The 25,002-nt window shown below is 42.1% G+C and overlaps 1 long non-coding RNA gene across 1 annotated transcript; it reads left to right on the forward strand.

The window, feature by feature from the left end:
* The first annotated feature begins 2,687 nt into the window (after positions 1–2,687).
* LOC130598319 (uncharacterized) lies at positions 2,688–10,993 on the forward strand. Its single transcript, XR_008971983.1, has 4 exons — positions 2,688–3,869; positions 4,295–4,357; positions 5,969–6,114; positions 9,652–10,993. It is a non-coding gene; the product is annotated as an uncharacterized LOC130598319 (long non-coding RNA).
* The last annotated feature ends 14,009 nt before the right edge of the window (positions 10,994–25,002 follow it).

Consider the following 25,002-nt stretch of genomic DNA (forward strand, 5'->3'; position numbering starts at 1 on the left):
GGAGAGAAGACACATGTTCCAGCTCTTGTCTTTTGCATCCATTTCGCTGGTGGAGCAATATCCTGCACGGCAGCTATGTTTTTCAGTCACACTCCTCTGCTTTCAATGCACATGGCTTGCCACTGCTCTTTACAATACTGTAAGGTCTCTGCAGGCTTAGAAACTCGGAAAGGGAACAGTCCTAATTCTCTATCACTTGCAAGATAGCCTCACTCTGCTTTACTTGTTACCTTGACAAAGTTATGGAGTTGTTCATCTGAGTAGAAAGCCAGCACTGCTCCTCATCTCTAAAAGCAGCTTTAGTAAATGCTCTCTGCTAGGATACAAAATTGCTGCAGTGACTCCCATAGTGCCAGAAACCATTCTCATTTCACAGTAACTCATCCAGCTACTGGCTTTAGCAGCAGCAGCCTGTGCTGTAAACATGCATCATCAGCTCTGCCTTCCAAAAGTTGGCATTAAGAAACAGTATCTTCCAGCTGTCCAAAGTAAGTCAGCATGCTGACAGCAGCATGGCCCAGCATCAGGGCAGAAAATTGCTTTGGGCTTCTAAACTCTCAATGATCATGTCACTGCAAGCTGGGAGTCAAGAAAAATGTTCAGCAGGGCCCCCAACTAAAACAGCAAGAAACTCTAAAAAGTACCTGGACTCTTTCAGTGTGACAAAGAGAATAAAAGATTTAAGCATTTTTGACTGTTTTGGATTAGGAAAGTTAGCACTTCAATACCTCATTTGTGTATTTCAATTTTGGCCTTGATTTTTATTTCTGTTCATATTTCAAGCCCTCCAAGAATTCCATAGTTATTAAATTCAAAGGAGGAGGAGTTGCTATCCCAGTCTTACAGACAGGGAAACTGATACATGGAAAAGCTAAAAATGGCTTGAAAGCCATTACACAGTAAGTGTTGGCTGTGGGGCAGGAGAGGACTCAACACAGGTCCCACTTCTGCAGTGCCGTGAATTAACCATGAAGGTCACAGTTCCCCTCAGCAGTATGTCACCATAGTGCAGGATACTCTGAGTTGCTGGACATATAAGGCTACACGCATACATAGTTCGGTTTGAATTAAAAAAAGTGATATTTTAAGGTAGAAAATTGGTATGTGAACCAGCTGCAGAGTCCAGAGATGACCAACAAGATGACCAGAGGTTTTGGTCTGTTCTTGCAAACCCCTTGTCTGAGCTGAGATGGGGTCCTCTCTGCTGGTGTTCAGGTTTTTTGACCGTGCCCTTCACTATCTGTGCCAGCTTCCAGGCTTCTGGTCTTTTAAGCTCTGAATAGCCATTTCACACTTAGCTGGCTGCTCTTCCTGAATGACCTTTGACTGCAAGCTCTCCAACATAAAACTTCTTTCACCAATACTTCTTCAAAACCTTTTCACCAAAACTTCTTTCACTTCTTTTTCCAACTGTTGGAAAGTGGGTTTGCTTTTCTAGGTTTACTTAATTATTCTCTATGCAAAATAAACAGAATATTTCTGTACATCTATTTCTCACCCTGTCTCTGGGAGAACAGTTTCTTAGACTACCTTGTCATGTAAGCCCCATTACATCTACAGAAAGATCACAGGGATTCAGCTTGTACAACATAAATTAGAGACTGTTTACTCTTCTCCCACTGTTCTTAAAATGTGTGCTCTGTTTGTCTCCTGATAAAAACTCGTGGTGTGAGCTTTTCCTTGGCATACAAGGGATCTTTCATAGCTCACAGATTGATGGAAATGTTTACTGCTCAGAGCTATTTTTGCTTTTCATCCTACACCCTGTCTCCCTGAGCCTCACATTTTTAAGCTGAAGCCAAAAAGCAGCCTGACAATAGGGCCGCAGTTAATCAGGAAGAAAGAGATAGTCAGCAATTGTTCAGGGATAGCCAGCAAAATTAATGCCAGGCAGTGCAGTTGGTTGCACTAAAGATTATGTGCGTTGCCAAACAGCAAAGAAAAACAATAAAAGCTCTTTAAGGGTTGTTTTCTGTTCTACTGAATTGGGAATTTAACTATGCTGGAAATTAGTAGAGAAGCCTTGCACCTGCGCTGGGGGAATGGCAGGAGCTTTCTACCCACTTTGTTTGGCAGGATCTTGTTGGAAATAGGAGTGCCTACATCCCAGCACTGACCTACTTGGGTTCTCAACATGCAGTAATGAAAGCATATGGCAAAGGGCTCCAAATTAATTATAGCTACAAGCTTAGCCTCTGCCTGAAACTGGCATTCAAACTTCCTATAAGGATTACAAGTAAAGATACTTCTAGGGAGCAATAGGGGTAGTGACAGGAAATCTGAATTCTGCTCCTTTCTCTCAGTCTCTTGCTCCCTAAGGGACTTTATTGCAGCTGCTAAGAAAGTGCCCAAAGCAATGTCGCCAGCAGCAATGACACCTGCTCTGCTGAGCTTCTGGAACCAGCAGTGGGCTGGTCTGTATGCTCCTCCACTACTAAGGAAGCAGAGGTTTGTCAGGAAACTGATCCCATGGCTTTTAAAGCATGAATGTGAGAATGAGCTTTAAAAAACCCTCTAAACCATCTACTGTATTCATCTATTGATGGGTAGCCCACAATACCTTTGGTGTACCTTATACCGCTAGTTAAACATAAATTTACTTCCATTTGTTTCCTTTCTGTATTTGCGACATCCTTAATTTCTCTTAATTTCTCATCACAATTTCTCATCTTCTCATCACAAATATTTCATCATGATCTCTGGGGACAACTGTACTTTTCATTTGTCAAAAACACAGGTGTCAGAACCACCCAGCCTGGCAGCCCTTGTCAAAACAGTCCCAGGTCTCTGTAAACACATTCCAGTCCAACACAGAGAGGTGCGGCAAGACTATCACCTTTTACCCAATTAGTAAACACAACTGATTTGTGTGGTAAAAAGACTCTTAGCTCCATTGTGCCAGCTAATAAATTTCTCATAAACAGGTCCTTCGGGAGGGACCAGTTCTAACCTACGTACACTAATATCTGTAACAGAAACCTTTGCATAATCAACACAGGCTGGATCTAAGCATGCTTCTCAAAACCTTTTGTTCTTCAAAATGCAGAGTATGCTTACGGAATAAAAAATACTCCTGTTTTCCAAGATTGTATCAATGCCATTAATAAAAATAAGCTGATTAGGTAACGCGGAGGATCCAACCCACAACCTTCCTCTAGTGCAGAATGGCTGTGCGACATGTTGGAGCTGGCCTTAGGTCTGAATAGTATATGCTCAACTTTTTCCATTCTCCTGGAAGTGGTACATTATTATAGCGATAGCTGTTTTACCCTGCTGCTTTTGACTTGCTATTTCCTCAAGTCTGTTGAGGTTAATACCAGTTTTCCTTTCCTAGCTAACCTCCAAGGAAATATCTGCAAACTCTTGACATTTTAGAGCTTCTCAGATCCAGCATGCATCCTGGCCAGCCAAGCAAGCAAGTCATTTAGAAGCCATTGCCACATTGCCATCTTCCTTCTCAATACCAGGGGAGAGAAAGGGGAAGGAGAAAGAGATCCGTTGCTTATGACAGGGCTTGAGTCTGCAAAGCAACATGGTCAGCAGCTGAGATCCTCAGTGATTGCATTGAGCACTGGACACTTCTGCAAGGACTGCAGCATTTGGAAGAGAAGCTCCGCCTTCTCTCATGAAAGGGGGCTCAGCCCTGCATTTGATGGAAGATGCAGTCAGGATAGAAAATTGGAACTGAAGTTTTTGTTTTGAATGCCTGAAGCACTCTCCAGCACTTGATTTTCTGATGTTTGTGTGGCATCCAGCAATGCAGAATCTCCTATACTAGGTGTCATCTTAATAGCTATGATAGTTTTGAAGGCCATCCTGTAAAAGCAAAACCATCCCACCCTATCATCTGTAGTTTGTGCAGTGATCAGGTAACATTACCACTGGCTCCCTTAAAATTTAGTTTTAAGTGCCTGACAGAGACAAAACATGCGTCTTTATGGCTCCTGACTGATCCAAAGCAAAATATTCCAGTAAATGGCAATAATCAAAATCCATTAAGTGGATGGACCAGTTGTGGCTTGTTTTCCCTAGCTTTTTACTGTTATGTTTTTCATTAGTAAGAAGACAGATCTGTTTCTTGTAACTTTGTTAGCATTTATCAGAAAGCTGTCAGCTATAGTGAGGCCGTAAGAGTTCCTGGGAAATATATATAAAGACCAAAACAAGCAACCTCACTGAGACTAGGTTTGTAAATTTGCTTATCTTCTAACTTCTAGTCACCATGACACAGGGCAGATGGCTAGATTTCTTTCAGTCTGATTTGATTACTACTTGTTTTTGTCTCTTCTGCGAGAGAGCACATGAGACTCCACACGGATTTAGTTGGGAAGGACCTCATCCTAACAGTCTCACCAAGGTAATCTTGTTACTCCCCAATCTAGTGCCCTTTCTGGTGCTCCTAATTGTAAAGAAACATCAAAAGCCAGTGTACACAGCTGAAATTTAGTTGAACTAAGCACCTGACCTAGGTAGTTTGAATTTTATCTATTCAAAATAGAAATCTCATAGCAACAAGCACAGTAGAAATACCAACGTGGCCAGGTAGCTTCAGTTAGGGATGGAAAACTCTTAGTAGTTCAGATCCAGGACTGGGATTTCAGATTTAATCTTCAGGCTTGCAACCCATGTCACTAGGATTTCAGGCAAACCAAAGTATTTCTTCTTGTTTTCTATTTCTGCCTTTACTACTCTGTGCTTAGTATTTAGAAAGCTCCCCAAACCTCTCTCAGCTTTTATCTGCCTAGTGCAATACATGCAGGGACTCAGTTCCTGCCTCGGGTGGTTTTCATTCAGCTGGAGCAGAGCTGAAGGAAACAGGAGCTTTTTGGCTGCCAAGACACATTTCAACTTCTTATAACAAACACCAGGAACTGCAGGGGAAATCCTTTGATTCATTCTCTAAACCACAAAAGCTGCTTGGCAGAAATCTGTCACACTACTACTGACTGGGGAGGCCAGGACAGCACCTGAGAGCCTGGCTCCAGGTCCATGGACACCCCAGACAAGGAGATGTTCCTACCTTTCCGAAGTCCTCTCTTTCTCAGAGGCAGAGGTTGTGTCCAGGTTCTTTGTACATTAAAGAAACCAAGGATGTTTGAGTCTTCCCACATGGTGGGAAGCCCAGCCAGGGAATGAAAACCTCTTCATAATCAGAGTTGGAAGTTAAAAAGCACAAAATGGATGGACCAAATGGATACACTAAATCTGCTGCAGCTTTTTGACATTTTAAAGTTGCTGCCAGCAGTGCAGGAGGAAGTAGAGAGCCAGACACTTATCAGTCACACAGTTTCAAAGAGAGAAGATGACTGTGGCTTTGGTCATGCTGACTTAAGCTGAACCCCACTGTTCACTCCCTTTTTCCTCAGCTACACCATTTCCTTTTTATTTGTCCAGGTTGTAAGAGCTTCAGAGCACAGTTCAGACCCATCTCATCTCCTCTATATCTTTTCAATAATAGAAAAAGGACGAAAATGGCAGAGTAGCAGATTCAACATGAACCTTCTGGTGTGCAATGAGCACACCTACAGAGCCAAAACCTTGCAGTGGGTGAAATCCACATGCTATTTTGGTATCTAAAAATGTAAATTAAATGGCTATCTCCCAGACAAATACATTACAATATAGAGTAATGTTAGAAGGCTAAGCTAGACAGGCTGCTCCAAAGGAGCATAAGTGTGATACATAACTTCATAAACCTGGAGCAGCCTTGGCTCTAGAACCAACCACAAATGAGCACACACACTGCTTGGACTCACTTTCATCTGTGCATTTGTATTCATTTCCAAATGAGACCTCTTTCATTAGGCTAGCTCATGATTTTGCATCTAATCTCAAGGACTGCTTATAATCTTGCCTGATTTCCATTCATCAAAATTAGTGTCTCTAGCTAAATAGTTTTAGCTGGTTTAACTAGCTCAGTAGTTTTATCTATGAGGCATATGACATTGCCAGGCATTTTCCACTACAGTAAACATCTTATTAGCACAGCCAAGGGAAACCTCAGACATGTTCATCCTGCTGTTCATCCAGAAGTTCATCCATCCCAAGTGGGCCAGCAGAAACTGGAGACTGAAGACACATTTATATTCACAGAGGAGGGTCACCTTTTGGCAGGTGAGGGGAAAGAGAAGTGTACGACACTTGCTGGTTTGGCCCTAGTACTGAGCTGGTGCCTCTGGTCACACTACCATATGCAGAACAAGGGCAGCTTTGGATCTCAGGGGAAGTAACAGACAGACGTGTTTCTCAACCACTCTGCGTTTCAGTATTTCAAAAGCAGAAAGCCAAGCAGCCAAGACGTGCTCGGTGTCATTTTCCTACATATGTTTGTTTCTATGTTTTGTTTTTGTTTTTTTTTTCTTTTCCTCTGTTCAGTCTGAGGTTTTGTGTTTGTGAAACCTTGCTGTTGGCTAGCCCTTGCAGCAGCTCAGCCTCATCCAGCCACATGCGGAGCACCCCCCAGTGGTTCTGGGGGAGAATCAGAAGGCTAAAAGAGAGAAAACATTTGAGCCAAGGTAAAGATAGTTCAACAGAGAAATCAAAGCTGTGCATGCAAGCAAAGCAAAATAAGGAATTCACTCACTATTTCATATCTTCAGGCAGTTGTGCAGCCATCCCCAGGAAAGCAGGGCTCTGTCACACCTAACAGCTACTTGGGAAGACAAATTCCACAGTCTCCCCTTCCTTTTCCTGAACATTTATTGCTAAGCCCTATGTCATATGGTATGGGATATCCTCCTAAGCTGGTGAAACAGCTCTAGTATCTGCTCAGAAAGTTCAAGCCAGCTCTGCTCTGTATCCTCCAAGTAAAATAAAGTGGAGCCTACCCTTGGCAGGTATTCTAATTGCATGAGTGCACCTTGGTTTGAAATAGCCTTAGAGGGTCTGTTTTTCTCTGTTATTCTCAGAGAGAGAAATCTGTGACAAATATTCTCACGTCAACTTGAAAGGGAAGTAGATTAAATGCAGCTTTTACCAGCCACCATCTCAGCCCTAAATCACACACACTAATCACCAAGACAGTGGTTGAAGAACACATGGAAAGGCTCCCAGAAAGGAACCCATACTGAAACTCTTTTTATCTATCTGCCTACAAAGCTCCCCACCAGGTTCTGTATTTTGAAGGTGGTTACTGACTTCCTTTTTCCAGATAGCAGAGATGTAGCCTGAGATTTTTAATAATACCATATGCAGTGGGTTCTCACTATTTTCTCTTTCTGAAATTGTATTTCTCAATTTCCTAAGAAACAGTGAGAGGAAAGCAAAATCCAGTAAGGATCTTACATGCAGGAACCCACCCCAGAGTGAACTCCAAACTCATTTGTTCCCAAAGCTGCTGTTTAAAGAATAAGGACAGTTAGGCGTTTCACAGGGTCTCAGGGGAGTCAGTCTTCAAGGCAGAGAGCCCATGTTAAACCACCGAGACAAATCACCAAACAGGAATGTGCAAGGGGAAATCTCTTGCCTTTTGGGGATGTCACCAGGTATAAGGAAAGATGTGGTAAGTGTAAAGAAAGGAAACCCCTACACTCAGTATCCTGAGCCCTGAAATAATACCTTCTGAAAACAGGTATACAGAGAGCTGTAGAATGGTTCATAGAATTCAAAGGAAGAAGGGTTTAATCTTCTCTTAAGCAGGATTATCAAGTAGTAATGGTATCACCAGTATATTTGAAAGGTTGGATCATTCACCCAGGAAGTGAGTCACAAAACTTAACCTCTTCCTCTGCCCAAGGAGGGATCCAAATCTATACCAATTTCAATACTCAGCACACCAGGAACTTTTGAGGCAAGATAGCAATTCAAGGAGGAAGATTTTCCACCTCTCTTGAAGAATGCAAAAGGAAGCAACTGAATAATTTTTTGTTAGCAATGAGAAGTCATCTATTCTTGTCTCTCAGTACTGGTTATGTATTTTATTCGTAAATTGCATTTAATGTAAATGCTACCTACATCCTTTGGATGCCCTGTAGGGGAACCTAACAGCCAACACAAAATTTGTGGGGACTTGTCAGTGTGTATAAGACATTCTCAGAACAGATAAATTGATAAGCCCTTAGGGAGATTTAGGAAAAAAAACCCAACAATTGATTTCTGGATACCAGTCAGGCTGAGACATAATTGAAGTGCATCCCCTGCCAAGACTCAGTCAGCGTTGCCAATTCCAAACCTATCTATCTTTTTCACCATTTAAACACCCCAGTTCCACACACTCCACACCTCCAGGCATTAAAGAAATACTTTCAACAAAGTATTTTAACAAGGAAATAGGAACCACAGAAGACAGAGACATTCCACATCAAAACTTGTCTCAGGGAAGAGTAGAATTCATAGCAACCATGTAAGAAAAAAAACATACTATTACAGTGTGAGAGTTTTGAAGGACTTGAACAACCAGACATAAACTCAGGAATAATCCAGCGATGTTTGCTTCAGCTCTTACCAGTGAAGATGATGTAGAACACGATGAGAAGGAGGACATAGCCAAAATGGCTCAGGGGGATGGATATGCTAAACTGTGACATTGCTATCTACGATTTGGAAACAGAGCATGTAATTACAGAGAGAAAAAACAGGCTAGAAATGAGAACAAAGTTTCTCATTATTGGAGATTTAAAGCCCTGGAAAGGCCTTTCAATAGATACAAAGGGCCCAAACTTGGTCATTTTTAAGAGCTTCATAAAATAGTGAAGGGAGTTATATTAAAGACTGGATCAAAAGGACTGTAGGTAACTTTAGCTCTTATAGGTTCAAGTTTATAAACCACATAACAGAGACTCAACAAAGTTCTTGAGAGGCTAATCACAACCAGCCTTCTATGGGATGAAAAATACTGTTAGAATACAATAAAATTTCTGCCAGATCAAATAATAGTGCAGACAAAGACAAATTTTTCTTCCAGTTCTTCAGATTTTATATTACATATGGGTAGTTCTGGTTCTTTGGCTCTGTGCTATAATTACTATGTTTCATGCAAATTCTGGACCATCTCCTTATTTCTTGAATGGTCACATGCAGGCACAAGTCCTCAAAATGAGTGGGAACATTTTGTTACCATTATACTCAAAAATGGATGCTGACAGCAATCCTCCATGTCCTGCTGCTCTTACAATGAAGAGACCATGAGGCTGTTAAGTGACGCTCACAGTAATGCTTCACATGCAGCAAGAAGAAGGATGCATCTTCCTCAATGAGTGCTTCCTCCTTCTGCTAGAGCAATGCCATAAAAGTGAATTTGAAGCCTGGAAACAGTGTTCACCTCGCACTAGCAGGTAGACATACTGCAGTCCTCTTAGTTTCTGTACTGGTGCATCAGAAAAAGCAAATTATGGTGCTTGCATCTTTTTCTTCATGGAGCTGCTAGAAAATGGGGGCTCTGCTTCTGGAAGGACAAGTGCCCTGGAAGATAAAGCTGGTATTGCCCAGGCTCCCTGGAACATGTTCAGATCATTGTAGACAACCTCATCTTAATTTGAATCAACAGCTCAAGATTCACAAATTTTCAGAAGGTATGAACACCATAGGTAGAATGAGGATGTGGTGCTGGCAGCATTCAGCAGAGGTAATACCAGTAATTCATATTTTGCTTTGAGTTTACTTTCTTTATAAAATTTATTGCAATAAAAGCAATACCTTTTTTTTTTCTTCCAGAGAAACCCAAATAATCAAGAGATCTGTCAAGACTTCTCTATTGGTTTTCTCTTTGAAGACAAATAGCATGCTTTTATCTTCATACACAGAATATTCTTCTGTGAAACTTCAGCCTGTGGGAGACACTGACAGTCTCTGAAAAACAACCAAATGGCCAGGAGGCCAGCTTTAATCATTTGTAGCTAACACACTGAGCAACATAGAGAGGCTGGGTAGAACAATTCTATGTAGGAAGTCAAAAGGACTGTATTCCTCACAATTACCAGCCTTCAGAGGAAAGACAGGCTTTCGTGGTATAAAAAATAGTGGTGCTGTAGTTATACCATATTTGCTGCATTCTGTGTGAATTATTTTCATTCAAGTATGAACTGTGTTGGAGGCTTTCTAATTTACATTATGCCTCTGAATGCATTTCTATAGCTCCTTTTGAGGAGAACTTGGGGGTTTAAACAAATTGAATATTGTTCTCTTTCATGTAGATCATCCGGATCCAGTCAATGACTCAGTTTTTTATAGCCCTTTTAAAATTTCATTTTATTTTTAGAGAGCAGAACTTTCTTTTTAGTTTGTTGGATCCTGTTCTTTTGCAGAGACACATTTTTCGAGAAATCACAAGTGGCTTCATACAAACACTCAGGAAGGATCAGAGACTGGAAAAGCTGTAGAGGCCATAGGAAAATCTGAGGCTGGAGCACAGCACTGTCGTATGATGCAATGTATTACAGCAGATATCAGATTAAGTGGAATTGCTACTTGCTGTTCAACATATTTCAAGCCTTTGCCACGCTTGTTACATTGGGAAGGGATGGGGGCAGCCAGGAGCTGTGTTTGCTGCACAACACAGCAGTGACAGCATGATCCAAAGGAAAGAATTTGCTATGCTCAGCTGTGACAGAGCAATGCTGCTGCTTTCCTGGGAACGGGGCAACCATCTGCTGCCTCTCACAAAATGCAAGGGCTCCAGCTCCAGATTTTAAATTCCCAAACTCTCTAACTCTAAGGACAGGGAAATACAGCCTGAAGCCTAACCCAGCTGAGGGTTTTCTCCTGTCTCACAGACAGTCCCAGACTAAGGACCACATAGTGAGTCTCTAGGGAAGACAAACTTGGTTTTCCTCTTTCTTTCTCAACTTTCTGATGGTCAGTACCCTGTCACTCCCCATCTGCAGCATATGGTGCTCACATCCATTTTCACTTGCTTCTGGATCCTGTGTCGTTCTCTGCTGTAGAAACAGTTGTCTGTGACAAGGGCAGCAGATACACTGCCAGAGATGTCTGGATACCTAACCTCTAGGTCTTATAGCATGGTCTCTGTTATCAGGAATAGTAGATAGCTTGGAAAAGAAAAAACAAACTCCAAAAAAACCCCAAAGAAATAGGAAAAAACCCAAAGAAAATAAAGCATTATGGATGTTCAGGAAGCTGTCTCACCAGGTCTTTTCAGGGCCAGGCATGTGTGAGAGTTGGACAGCTCAGAAGCAGCACAGCTGTGTACCAGCCCAAGCAGTGCCATGCTGTCACACAGAGCTACCTCATGTGTATCTGCACCTGAGGCAATCCATACCTTAGATAATCTTCCCAAGAACAGTAATGAGTTATTGAGAGTAACACATACACTAATCCCCAGAGCAGACCAACCCAGGAGTGTCACAACCCATTTTACAGAGGAGGAATGAGAACTTCAAAGGCCTTTGGGAATGGTAGTGCCCAGTTTTGAGGCTCCCTCCTGCAGTCCTCTGCCCTTGAAGAGGGACGCAGGCTTGCAGGTTGCTTGCGGCAGGGACGGGTGCCACAGTGTGTGAGTGGGAAATAGATACGCACTGCCAACCAAGACCTGTTAACACAGAATAAGCTAAACAAGGCAGTGCATCTGAGTATGACTGTTGGCAAGGTATTTCAGTTCTTTTGTTCACTTGGTGCCCATTGTAATTTGTCTAAAGCTTAAAGTTGGTCATTTGGTAATTTTTGCAGAGCTAACAAGGGCTAACTATGTCCTATGTTATATCTGTAACTGCTTTTTCTGTTACCACAGAAATGCCATCTTCAAAATGTAGTTATTAGAGAGCCTCCAAAACACAAGGGATTCATAATAAAGCAGTATAGCGTAGATTAAAACTTACTAGTGAAATGCATTAAACATCTTTTCTCACGTTATAAAATTCAGCAGGACTTTTTCAAATGACCACTCATTATTGGTCTGTTTGGTTCGATTGAAGTCATCTGTGAAACTCCCATTAACTAAACAAGAACACGGAAGAAAAGTTGTTTACCACTCACACTCCATTTATCTTCTAAAGTAAGTCATGCTCATACATGCCCAGGACTATATGATCAGTAATTCAATAGTTATTTCTCTGAAATGAGAAACAGGTTTAAAAAAAATCCCCACACTTTACTTCGTCTTACTTGGGTTTAGAGTCAGAGGCAGAACCTTTTTTTCTTCTACCAAAGACTGAAAAGTATTGTCAGAGGTAGCAGCAACGTTTTCCATCTGCAATATATACACTCAGCTCACTGGTACAGAACACCAGACAGTGTGATCTCAAGTGACAGCTCAGCTGAGCCTTTCATTGCAGACAATACACTATGGGCTCAGAGGACTTTTCTGTAAAGAGGAAAAGAGCATCTGGGCAGCTGCTCTACCAGAGGACTTGCTACGCCTTTATCTCTTAGACACCTGTAAGCTGTCTTCATTACTTCATCTTCCTTTCTTCAGATACAATCTATTATGAATTGTTAAGGGATATTGCATAATGTATTTTACTAATAAGAGGTTACCCACAGATGGAAACCTGTATTAGATGAGGCAATGCTATATATCTGCCCTGACAGGTTTGTGAGCTGTGAGCAATTTCATTACCACTTGATGCAGTTTTATCTTATAGTAACACATACAATTGCAGAGGATATCTCATTTTATTTTGATTACAAAGTCTTTGAGCAAAGACCACCTCTTGTATAAGCAGAGCCTAACACAATAGGAACCTGATTTTGTCTGTGTGCTCCAGATACTTCAGGGATGTAAATTCTAAATATTATTAGCCCACAAGATTGAATTACTCCCAAGTCCTTCCACCACATAAAGTTGGCATAATCCACTCGGTGGTGTGTCAGTTGCTTTACAAAAATTAAACCTCTGTGCATTTATTGCAAAAGCACATGTTAAAATAAAAGCTACAAGCTCAGAGAGAAACACACATGCATCCAGATGTTTACAGAAATACTCCTCAGCTGCTGCCTGTCTCTGACATCCATAGTCATTGAGTCTCCTGCCACTGGCCAAACAAAACCACTGCAGTCAGACCACTAACCACCTATACCACATCAGTTTTACTACCAGTTTCCACCTTTACATCCAACCATTACCAATAAGACCCAGACCAGGTTCCTCTATTACCTGGATCTTTGGTGAGCACTGTAGTAGAGTATCTAATTTGGGCAGACACTGAAAGACAAGGAGCTGAACCAGCTGAAACCCTTGGCTCCAGAAAAGACACCAGAATGAAGAGCCACAGTAGCAACAGGTACTTAGACAGCTGCTGAAAAAAACATACAATCCTGCACCAAAGGAAGATGTGTTAGCATCTTCTTAGGTGGGCTCTGGTCTCCTTGCTGCAGCCCTTAGAAAATTACTATAGTGACTATGGCTGTTTCGGCTCTCCCTGAGGCACAGGGGACAGCTGCTGAGATCTGAGCTGGCTGTCACAGCCAGAGGGTGCAGGGTTCAGCTCCTGAGGTCAAGCCTTATGTGCAACACATGACTGCCCCTATCCTGCTTTTTGCAACCCTGATGGCTACACATAGCACACAAAAGCCTCTATATTATCTACTCAGCATATATTTTTACCTGGGAGGGGCTGGTCACCTTAATTTGGGAGTGGAGACCTCCACAGAGGCAAGAGCAATTAAAATCAGGTTTTGCCATCTGTGGCCATGTCTTGTTTGTTTTGTGCCTTTGGAAAGTTCAGCCTTGCATGTGTTCAGCTTTTAGGGCTTTAGCAGATTTTTCCAGCTGTGTGAATCAAATTGTCATTGAGTACAGTCATTTCAAATCAGATCAAGTGTCAGTCTCCAAATTAAAATGTTAAACATAAAAAATCAATTGAAGTATTTTACTATTGCACTCTCAGGATTACTGTAGAGATGCAGTTACGGATTTCAGTCAGCCGTGGTTGACTGCAGAGTCCAGGACTATCTTTAGAGCCATGCCTCTGTTTGCTTTTCACGCATACACATGGCTGTTGCTCATCTGGATGACATACTCCTGGGCTGAGCACATAGAGCATAAATTTCATGCTTGAACACTCACCTGCAGCCCATAGCATAAGTTTTCTGCTACTGGGTTAGCAAATAGGTCTCGCCAGCTGGGAAAACTTTGAAAATGAAGTACTTGTAGATTGGTACTGAGCTCTGTGTGTCTGTCTTACTGGAGACCAAACCACCCTTGAATCCTCAAGTGTAGGCTCATCACTAGGGGAAACCAGAGCAGAACAACAATGAAGAAAGTTTTGATTTAGTACAGCCTTAAGCCTGGCTAGGTCACACTTCTTTTCTGTTGCCTTTAGACCTTCAAAAGTCCAGGTATTGGCACTTACAGGGTATTGGAGGCTTCTGGCTCTGGGCTGTACTGTCATTAAAAGCTCCTGTATGTAAAATTTGCTACGGGATTTTGCTGTTCTAAAACTGTCCTCTGCTGCTACATGTAAGATCCAGCTAGAGCAATCATCCAGATCATGATTTTGAGCAACTTTTCTGTATTCTTTGTGTCACAAAGTACCCTGAAGCCCTAGCACATCTCTTCTATCTTGCAATGTAAAGAGCTGGTGCCTGCACAGGATGTGGGAGTAGAAAACAAATGGTGAATAAAACAAAGGGAAAGTATATAAGACCATTACCTTTTACAGCTACCACTGTAAGCAACTGATCAGTGTTGCACAGAAAGTCACCAGCCCAATTCCAGTTAAGTGTTTTATAAACATGGTAGGTGGGAGTAGTAAAACAGAGGTTTTGATGACTATGTATTGACACAGCTCCATGTCATGCTTGTAAACCGGGGATAGTCTAGTAACAACTTGAGGGGGTTGGAGCAGGTACATCATTCACTTACAGGGTATTCTCTTAGGAATATGGTGTAAGTGGGCACTGCCCATCTTAATTATAAATATTATATGTCTGTGATGACAGTGGTGTAAGTGCTGAGGAGGTGGGGGATTCCAGCAGGGCATACACCCAAAAGCAGTCAGTGCTGGAGAACTTTGTTACTAGAACTCACTGGCTTTTGCAAGGATCTTTCAATCATGCTGAGTCACTATTTTGGCACAGCAGAGGATAAAAACCAAGGCAGAGATTGCATCAAAGAAATTAACAGCAGGTAAGCATGGTTGTTGAAATAAGGATCAGGGCCAGAAGAGAGTAAGTAAATTGCTGAAGGACAGGTTTTATAAGACCTTGGAAGGTGGAGAATATCTTGAGGAAACTTCCAGGTTTTCTTCCTAGAGAAGGTGTTAAGAGTAAACACACAAATGACCATACTGGGTCAAACCAATGGTCCACCTTCCCTGGTATCCCATCCTCGGAGATAAGCTGGTGCCTGTGACAAGAACACAGGAGGCTGTGCACGGTATATCCTCTGAATTCTTCCCCAGATTCAACTTGATCTATGTGTGGTTTTCTGTATCTATTAAGCATCTGTGGACTTCTCTTCCACGCATCCATGTTGTAAAGCTACCACTACATCCTTCAGCAACAAGCACCACCAGTCTAATGCCTCCTCTGTGAAGGGCATTTCTATTTGTTTTGAATCCAGAGCTACAGCACAGTCCTCACATTATATCATAGAATCATAGAATCATAGAATCATAGAATAGTTTGGGTTGGAAAGGACCTTAAGATCATCAAGTTCCAGCCCCCCTGCCATGGGCAGGGACACCTCACACTAAATCATATCACCCAAGGCCTCATCCAACCTGGTCTTGAACAGTGCCAGGGATGGAGCATTCACAGCCTCCCTGGGCAACCCATTCCAGTGCCTCACCACCCTCACAGGAAAGAATTTCCTCCTTACATCCAGTCTAAACTTCCCCTGTTTAAGTTTTAACCTGTTACCCCTTGTTCTATCACTGCAGTCCCTAATGAAAAGTCCCTCCCCAGCATCCCTATAGGCCCCCTTCAGATACTGGAAAGCTGCTATGAGGTCTCCATGCAGCCTTCTCTTGAAAAAAGCCACAATGAAAATAATAGTTACCCCTGAGGGCAACGGGACCCAAAGAAAACTAGGGCCAGATGTGGACAAGGCCAGTCTGCCCTTGATGGCACTGAATAGTCACATAACATGGACACAATCACTCTACACTACTAGCAGTGTAGACATGAGCAGAAGGGCTAACAGTGCGAGGTGGGCCCAAGATGTGACAGTATGAAATGCAGCACAACAATAGAGTGCAAGAATGTAACTTTCAGCTAAATTAGAGATTAACCATTTCAGATCTTCAAGTAACAGTCATTTAATTAATTCCAATTAATGCCAATATAAATGGCATTATATAACTCTGCATTTAGTCTGTTAGCTTTCCCATGTCCTACTCTTCCCTTTGAAGTACCAAACCACCAAGTCAGAATTAATTCAACCAGTAAACAATTCTGTGCCGCTGGACTTTCTTAGAGGGGATCAGAGAAGTGGAAAAGAAGCCCTTAAAGGCAGTCCATGGATTGCATTACTTAGTGGTTTTAGCCCATTGCTGTTTCAGACAGAGTTAGCAGCTACATGGACCCAGAGGACCACTTGAGTAACCAAAGCAAATGCTATTGTATGAACCCATGCTGGGCTTGATCTGCTGAGCTTGCTGGTTGCTAATGCAAAACAGCTTTACTTATCTGAAATCTAATGGGAATCATAGATTTCTGTGATTTCTGTAATCACAAACATTTCTAGAGTTGCAGAAATGCGATCATTATCTTCTTCCTGCCAATTCAAAACAGATCCTGTCTGCATCCTTTTAGCCACGTGTGGTTTATTTTTTGCTGATCACCATAAGCTGGGAAATTCAAAGTTGCTTGCAGCTCAGGGTCTAATGCTTACATTGCTTCTACCAATGTCTAACCTGTTCAGGAATTCACAGGATATATCTAGCACTGTAGAGTTACATCAGGATGCCTAGGCATAGCTGCCATACAGATAGGGAAGCTAATTTTAGTGCATAAGCAATCACTCATTTTGGTAACTATTTAATAACAAAATAAATTAAAATTTACAGTTTTTCTATGTTTTCAGTCCCCCAGCCCCACACACTGTTTTTTCAGCCTGCTACTGAAGTAGGAAGTCTGTCAGTGGATAGTTGGAAGGAGGACAAGGGCAGTTATCTCCTCAAGTGGATCTGCCATTGATGGAGGAAGTTTTTAGCCCCCACTGAGTTCATCCACTCCCCATTTCCTGCATCAGGCATTCCTACCCACGAATTTTGCCAAGTAGCAGATCCACAACTTGTAGACTGAATCTGGACTCAAGAAGCAGGTATCTCCCTCCCAGAATAGCGTTTGTGGTTGGACAAAAGGAATATGGTGAAAACCTTAACTAATGACAAAACAACAGCAAACTGTGTAGCACCAAGGGAAAAAATAATCAGTAGAAGCTCTCCATTCAACATCCCTAAATGCAGGTAGACAACGGTTCCCACAGGAAACTGCTCCACAACATGGGAAATAGTAACAAGGCAGAAACCTTCAGCAACCCTTGTGACAGGTATACCAAATCACATTCCCTCACAGGAGCTTTTTTACACTCCTCCCTGCTGCCACAGCAGAGAACTCTGCAGCTTTCTGTCTACTGTTTCCTGACCAGGAGAGATGCTTACAGCCCACGAGGGACCTATTTGTCCTGAACCAACTTCTTCCCAATCAGTTTAATTTGCATTATGGGACTGTGCCAGTGTAGCAGAAGAGAACAGGCTCTTACTTCTTTTGAAGCACATCGATTTCACCAAATCTGCAGAATTAAGACACAGTAAAAATCAGTGGGTGAAATCCCCAAATACTCGTGCCTCCTCTTGCAACAGCAAATCACAGTACAATTACAGAGAGGGTGCAGTTCTGCTTACAGCAGGCCTGGCTATAGTCCAAGTCTAATGGGCTTTATTTAAACGTGCACACCAACCCTGGAACACAGAAACTCCTGTCACAGCAAATATAACAAAAATGTCAGCTCTGGTGGATGATCAGACCATAAGTGAATAGTTCACTCAAACCCTCACCAGTCTTTAAGCAGAAATAGAGATGACTAGATTAGTTTGAAGGCTGTGGTAAAAAAAAAGAGAAATTAACACTTCTGGCTTGCTTGCTTTCTTTACTGCCAATACTGCAGTGTGAATGCCAGTTTAGGCACTGTTACAAAAACAATATGTGGGTGTGGACAGATTTGCCCCTGAAAGAAAGAGGGCAGCAAACAGGACCATCTACCTGAAATGGTTGTGGAGTTTTAACTTTCAGATACACAAAGGCACCCTCCGACAGAAAGAGGCAGCAGAGTATTTATTTCCAGCCTCCCAGCTCCCTGTGTGCCATGGATGGCAGCTGCTCCAGCCAGCTGTAGGCTCCTAGAAGTTCTGTGGTGTACTGAGATGCTGATGGCTGCTCCTGCTGAAGCACCTCATGGTCTCCTTGCGCCTATATTTGGATCAGATAGTGATGCTGGATTTAAAATAATCTAAATTATCTGTGTCCATCTTGTTAGTACTCAAATGTTTATTTATTATTCTGACTGAAAAATGCAGAGCAACAGCACTGTAAATCTCTGGAAATGTGTCTGTGAGACCAGTTTTTTTGCTTCTCTTGTCTTTCCTTCTTTCTTTATAGCTTATAATACTATTATATTATTACTTCAGTTTAGCATTTTAGTTAAAATGAGAGCAGTTTTCTGTGTGAATCTGCAAAATTGATCTTGTGTGCCTCTATTGGCAGCCGCCCACAGTCAGACTTCCTGCACCCTAATGCTGGAAATGCACTTACCTAAATTAGATATCCCATCACAGCAGAGTGCACTGATAGCAGGGGCATATCAGTACTGCCTGTGTCCTGGGAATCAGCTGGCTACTCCTTGTCTTGCAGGAAATCGCATTTATGGCATTTTTCATTCTGAGGCTTAACTGCAAAGATGCCAGATTTGTGTGTCAGCTCAAGAATTATGCTAAATCCCTGATGTTCTAAAGTGGGTTTAAGGGTTTGCTGTAGCAAAGCCACTTTACAGAGCTCATTCTTTATTACAGTCCTCACCTTTACATCTTCGTTTTCCCAGCCACTTTGAATGCAATGCAAATAAGGAAGCTGCCAACCTAATCCATACCATACATGGAATTATTTTGCAAGCTCAGCAGTGCTGCATTGCCTGCAGGAACTTGCTTCTTAAATAAACCTTTTCTCCGAAAAGAACTATTAGTGGGTTTGCATTTTTCCTTTCAAAAACATAAAGGGAGCTGTGAAAAAAAGTAATAAAGGAACTACATATGCTCTGGTAACAGTCTGCTTGATGGTACAGGTTAAATGTTTCCTATTCCCTTCCCTCTGCAATGCCGCTGAATGCCTGAGCTGACCTGTTACCCTGTGGAGGGAGGGAGTGATCAAGCTGCGGTATGCCAGCTCACTCTGAGGTGCTCTGTGAGAGGGGCAAACCCCTAACCCCACAGAAGAACACTTACCTGTGAAGCATTAGTGGCAAGAGATGCTCTCCAAAGCCTCTGCAGTTACAGCTGTGCTTGTTCAAAGGTGCTGGCACTGCCCTAGTAGCTGGTGGCCCTTCTCCAGTGGCACGGCTGTGCTATATAACCCAATGGCACATCTGGAACAGCAAAAACTCCCTTCTACATCAGGTGCTTTTGCCATTGGTTGTCCTGCCACAGCAGTGTGAGGTTTGGAGTGGAGGGGGTGTTTTTTTGACTTTACATTGATAGAACTGTGAGCATCAGCTCCTCAAGCAGACTTCCACTAGATGAGATAAAGAAGTAATCCCACACGTGCACTTCTAACCCTCTCCTGCGGTTGGGGAGGTGAAACACCAGCCACTACTGAGCTGTGAAAAGATGTTTTCATTTATGTTGGTGTCCTACTGAATAAAGGCTCTGTTGAGGCACAAAATAAAAATACATTTAAATATTTTGGTACAAGGGCAAAGACTGCTGAATGACAGCATCTGTGATGGCAACCAGGAAGGTGTTGCAGCGACTTCTAGGATTGCCATCAAGGAAGCTGTGTTCACACAGCAGCCTGAGCCTTCAAAGTTTGCCAATTTACGCACCAACATGTTATATCTATACAATCACCAAGAGGAGTCCCACCAAGAAATAATCTCTGGATTCAACCCATGCTTTAAATGCAGGGATGCAGCGAAGCCTCCTTGGCTCTGAAGACCTTGCTGACTCTGCTTGGTCATGATGAGTATAAATCAGTATAAATCTGTAATGAAGCTCAGTGACAGAACAGCATGTCCTTGTTTTCATCCAGGAGAACAGGATCTGATGCTTTTTGTCTGCTAGCTGCTGCTTTGATTTCCCAGAAGAGGATTCACAGGGTGAGTGCCAGACCAAGGACCGCATTGTGCCCTGCCTAACCAGCCACAGGGGGACGGGCAGAGGTGAAGTTTGCAGAAAGAGAATAAAAAAAGAATGGTGCCAAATCAGCACCAAAGCTCAGTCAAGACTAAAATTTGCAGGTTTTGAGGGAAGGCATTGCAGAAGATAAAACTGGGAAAAGTCTAAAGTGTGGATAGCAAATAACCCAAAAGACTGCTCTTTGGTAGCTAGCTATTGCTTAGCATCTTTCCTGAAATGTAGCACTGAATACTTGGAGAAGCTGAGTCTATGAAAGGCCTTCTTGAGTATACAAATGTACTTAATCACTGTTAAGTAGATCCTCCAAATGGAAAAAGAAATTGCTCTGGTTGTGTTGGATGACAGACTTGGATGCAGCGTGATTAGCTCTGCTTTGATCAAGGAACATTCAAGTGGTTCAGAAGAGTTCAGCACCCAGAAGGCAGCACAGGTATTACAGACCATTCTGCTCTTGCTTAGCTATTATTAATTAAAAACAAAAAAAAAACCCAAAACCAAATAAAACATTTGAGCAATTTTGAAAGTCCAACCCTGCCTCAGGAATCCCTGAAATGTGCTGCTGACTTCACAGTAAATGTTCTCTGGAGGGGACCTCTCCACAGACACCTGCACCCCAACTTTCCAAAGTTAAGCAAGTTCTTCCACAATGCCAGGCAAAGGCATCCCAGTCTGTTTTGGTTTAGAAAATTTTGTAAATCCCAGGACAGCAATTGTGTGACTGTGCACTGTCAGCTGTGGTGTGCTGCGTGTGCATCAGCCTTCTGGTGTTCAGCAAATACTCAGAACCAGTGACCTATCAACCACTATGCTTGAGGAAATGCTTTTTTTTTTCCTGTAAAATTGCAATGAGGATGCATTTAGTCGCTTTCCATATGTTTGTAATAACGAAAATCGTTGTAACTTTTCTGTGCCACTGAATGTTCACTCATTCAAAAAGGCAAATTGACAGAGGGAAACTCTTTCCCTTTCAGATCCCAGGTAGGCTACTGGTCTGATAATCTAAAGGCAAAATCCGTATTTTAACATTTAACCAAGCATACATGGTTTGGAATTGGACAGACCATAAGGACAGATTTACAGAGGTACTCTGAAAAACAAAAATTCACTTAAAGAACTAGGACAATTCATTACACAAGGAGTTAATGGTGATACACACAACACCCTGCAGCTGGTTTGATTTATTGATGATACTCAATATTTACAGCAGCCAGCAAACCTGACTGGTTTATTGTCAAATGACCAGTTCCAGCTCATTATCCTCTCTCATTTGACCTCCATGTCAGGTAAGAAACAGTCTGTGACCTTAGCAATTATTGCTCTTTTTCAGAGAAATCCTGAACTCTATTTAAAAAATGGTCAAAATCTGTCTTGGTTTGTCAGAAAAGAAATCAATAGCACCAAATTTAAAAAAAAAGGTATAATTTTGAGAGAACTGACATGGCTTTTATTTAATAAAGGACAAACTTATCAACAAAATTAATGTACACAGAATGTCTTACATCTGTCCAGGAAGAAAAAAATCACAGGACCACAAAGAGCACATCTACCCATCTTCCCCCAAGCCAGGTCATTCACTCTGCCTCTCTCCTTCATGTATTTTGCTTTTCTGGTCCCCAGATACAAGTGCATTCACGCAGATTCACTGCATTGTTTGGCTCTGGGTTTCTGATGCTGTCACTACTTCTTTCCATGTAGGAACATTTTGGTTTTTCTGCAAACTATCACATTTTCCCCACCCATTCTAATTTTTAACTCTCATATTTTCTCCATCCATCCATCCCTCTAAGCAGTGTTTTCATGTTCTCTGCCCAGGCTTCCATTTCAGGCACAGTCTGCTGTTAAATAGTGTGTAGCATTAAAGTGTGACTGGCTTTGTTAGTCTCCACCTATAATAAAAATTAACCTGGCTCAACAGCAATGACAGCCATCCCTTTTCAGGTTTGTAGCTGTATTACTTAAAATGCTCTTACTGTGAAAAAACATCCTTCTGGTTTTATGTATAACAAATATCCACACTGGTGTGTGTGCACGAGCAGGAGATTTCGGCACTGCCTGGCTGGCAGAGGGATGGCCCTCGCTCCTGCGTTGATCCTGCTCACAGCCCAGCTCCGCAGGATCCTGGTACGCAGCCCTGGCCCAGCTCCTGGTATGCAGTCACAGCTAAGCTATAAAGGGAGCTCAGAAGCAGGGAGCTGGTGTGCAAAAACATGCACAAAGGTAGGAAGAAGCAATCTGGGTATACAAGATACTGCTCGTCCGTTCCCCCCTGCCCTTCTACACTGGCAGAAGTCTTCAGGCTGGACACTGGAAACACGAATTGGGAAATACAGTAGGAATAAGGGAAGAGAAATAAGGGCATGTGCACGCTCAGCAATTTCCGACAGGAGCAAGGCTGAAGTGAAAAGCTTCCTGACAATCTCCAGCAAGCCACTGAAGCATGAATAATATGGCTAATTGAGAGGCAGGGTTGATTGTCTGCACTGCACTTAGAGGCTTCAGGTTAAAAAAACACAGAAGAAACCTCAAAGGAGTATGTGAAATCATACGGGACGCAGGCACAGAGGGCAAGGAGACAGGAATCTGTGGTGTTAAAGCTTAATCGTGACAAGCAGCAAAATGTTCAGTTGTTAATTTAGAGACCAGAGATGAAGGGCTTGCACCTTTCTGCCTAATCAAGCCTTTGCCTGCAGCAAACACACATAATCAAATTACAGGAGGCTGTTAAGCACTGGCAATAAACCACCACCAGGCACACACAGCGCTGTGGAGTGTTGCTTAATAAACTGTAACATTTCTTTCACCCTCACCTGTTTTGTGGCAGGTTGCTTTTCATTTTCCTCCTGGAAGTGATGGTAAATGCAGGATCATTGTCAGTGATTTGCACAATTTTTTAACTTATCCTTAGAAATTTTAACTATCCCTGCCTCCAAATAATCTCACCTCTCTTCTATTTATTTGAAAAAATAATGTATTTTAGAAAAGACAGCCATTCTGGCTTTCATTTTCCTGTTGCATGTGTATTTGTGTGCATGTGTATATAGTAGTGCTACAGCAGGTGTTACTCGATGCTGCGTTGACACGGAAATTAACGTTTATTCTCCAAGCAGTCATTGTGCGTCAGGTTCATTCATTACCCCGGAACAAGGACAGTTGCTTTCTCTAAAGTGTCCTGCAGGCACATTTGTGTGGAACAATAAGATGAATTCTGCAATCATCACCAGCCCCAGTGTCTGGCACAACCCAGTTTGAGCCACAGGCACATAATCATAATAATGAATAATTGCTTTCATCAGAAGCAAACAGGTAAAACTTAACACTTAAGTCATCTCCTAAGGTTGCCCATGTGACATAGCTGGTAATAAAAATGCTTAATATTGTAAAGCTAAATCAATTTTAAGTCCTTTAATAATGCAATGATTTTATAATGTTTCTATTACTAGTGGCATCTTCTTATTTTTATTTATTCTAAAGTTACAGCAGTTACACTAGTGGCACTAAATCACCTTATATACGTAACCAAAGAAATCACTGCTGAGAACCACAGAAACTTCCAAGAGGCACAGAGGACTCGGCAACTTCAGATTCCTGTGCTCCTTCGCCTATCTTCAGTCCCTCTGTCCAGGACAGCATATATAGCGTGCAGTCACATGTTGAGAAAACTTGGATGGTATAAAGGCACAAGAATAACTATAAATGAACCAAAAATAAATAGCAACAATAAGAAAACAAGAAGGCTTTTGGAAAGCAGTGCGTTTTATTCCCACATTTCATTCTGCAGTCTTCCACTGATGCTATTAAAATATCTCAGCACGAGGCACTGTTTTTATTTTACTGTGCAACAGTCTCTATTACTGAAAAAGTGGATTGCATTTGCCAAATCCCTGTTTTAATTTCAGGAATTTACAGGTATAAACAGAATACAATATAACCACATTTCAAACATACATGCAAATGTACAACATCGTAACGGCAGCTTTTTTAACAGTCAAAAATGTTTGAATTTCCACAAGTTTCTACTACTACTTCAACAACAGTAAGTGACAGAACACTGAACTCCCCCAGGAAAAGGTCCTGCAATAAGAATCCAGGGAGAGCTTTCTACAGCACATGACAAACACGGAGTGTACGCTACGGGGTCTAAGACTGGCATCCAGATGGTGAAAAGATCCACATTTCCTGTGGAGAGAGAACACTGAGCACAGTGGGGACAGATCAGAAGTGTGGGCTTCTCTTCAGCTGTCTGTATGATTACAAAGGAGTTCAATATCATAATGAGTTCAGTGATACATCAACTATAAGTCATAGGCACAAACTTCTGTAGTCTAGGATGCACCTGAAAAGCTAACAAAACCCCTATTATATTAGCCTATGAACAATAAATAGTGCTTTTATTGAAAAAGATGCCATATGGAGCTTGAACAGAAAGTAAACATACTTTGGCATACAGCCAGTATCTCTTAACTCTTAAACATAAGGTATACATAATGCGTGACGTACAGACCTCCATGCCCGGTCCTCCAGCTCAGCTTTTAGCCTGAATTGTCTCCATAGCCCTCTCTTCCAAAATTCATGGGTGATGCCAGACCACTCGATTTCTGTGCTCACTCAAAAAACATACTGTCACACCAGCGTTTCTGCCTGCACACTTATTGTCAAGAATCTAAAGCTCCCTCAGAGATCAGTTTTGCAAATATTCCCTGCTGGGTAAATTGCTTATTTCGGATTTCTGTGCTGAACACACTGTGAGGCTCATGCT

This window comes from Pezoporus wallicus, unplaced genomic scaffold (assembly GCF_028554395.1).
Source record: "Pezoporus wallicus isolate ANWC-B61680 ecotype Strahan unplaced genomic scaffold, APGP_CSIRO_Pwel_v1 contig_3817, whole genome shotgun sequence".
Taxonomy (NCBI): domain Eukaryota; kingdom Metazoa; phylum Chordata; class Aves; order Psittaciformes; family Psittacidae; genus Pezoporus; species Pezoporus wallicus.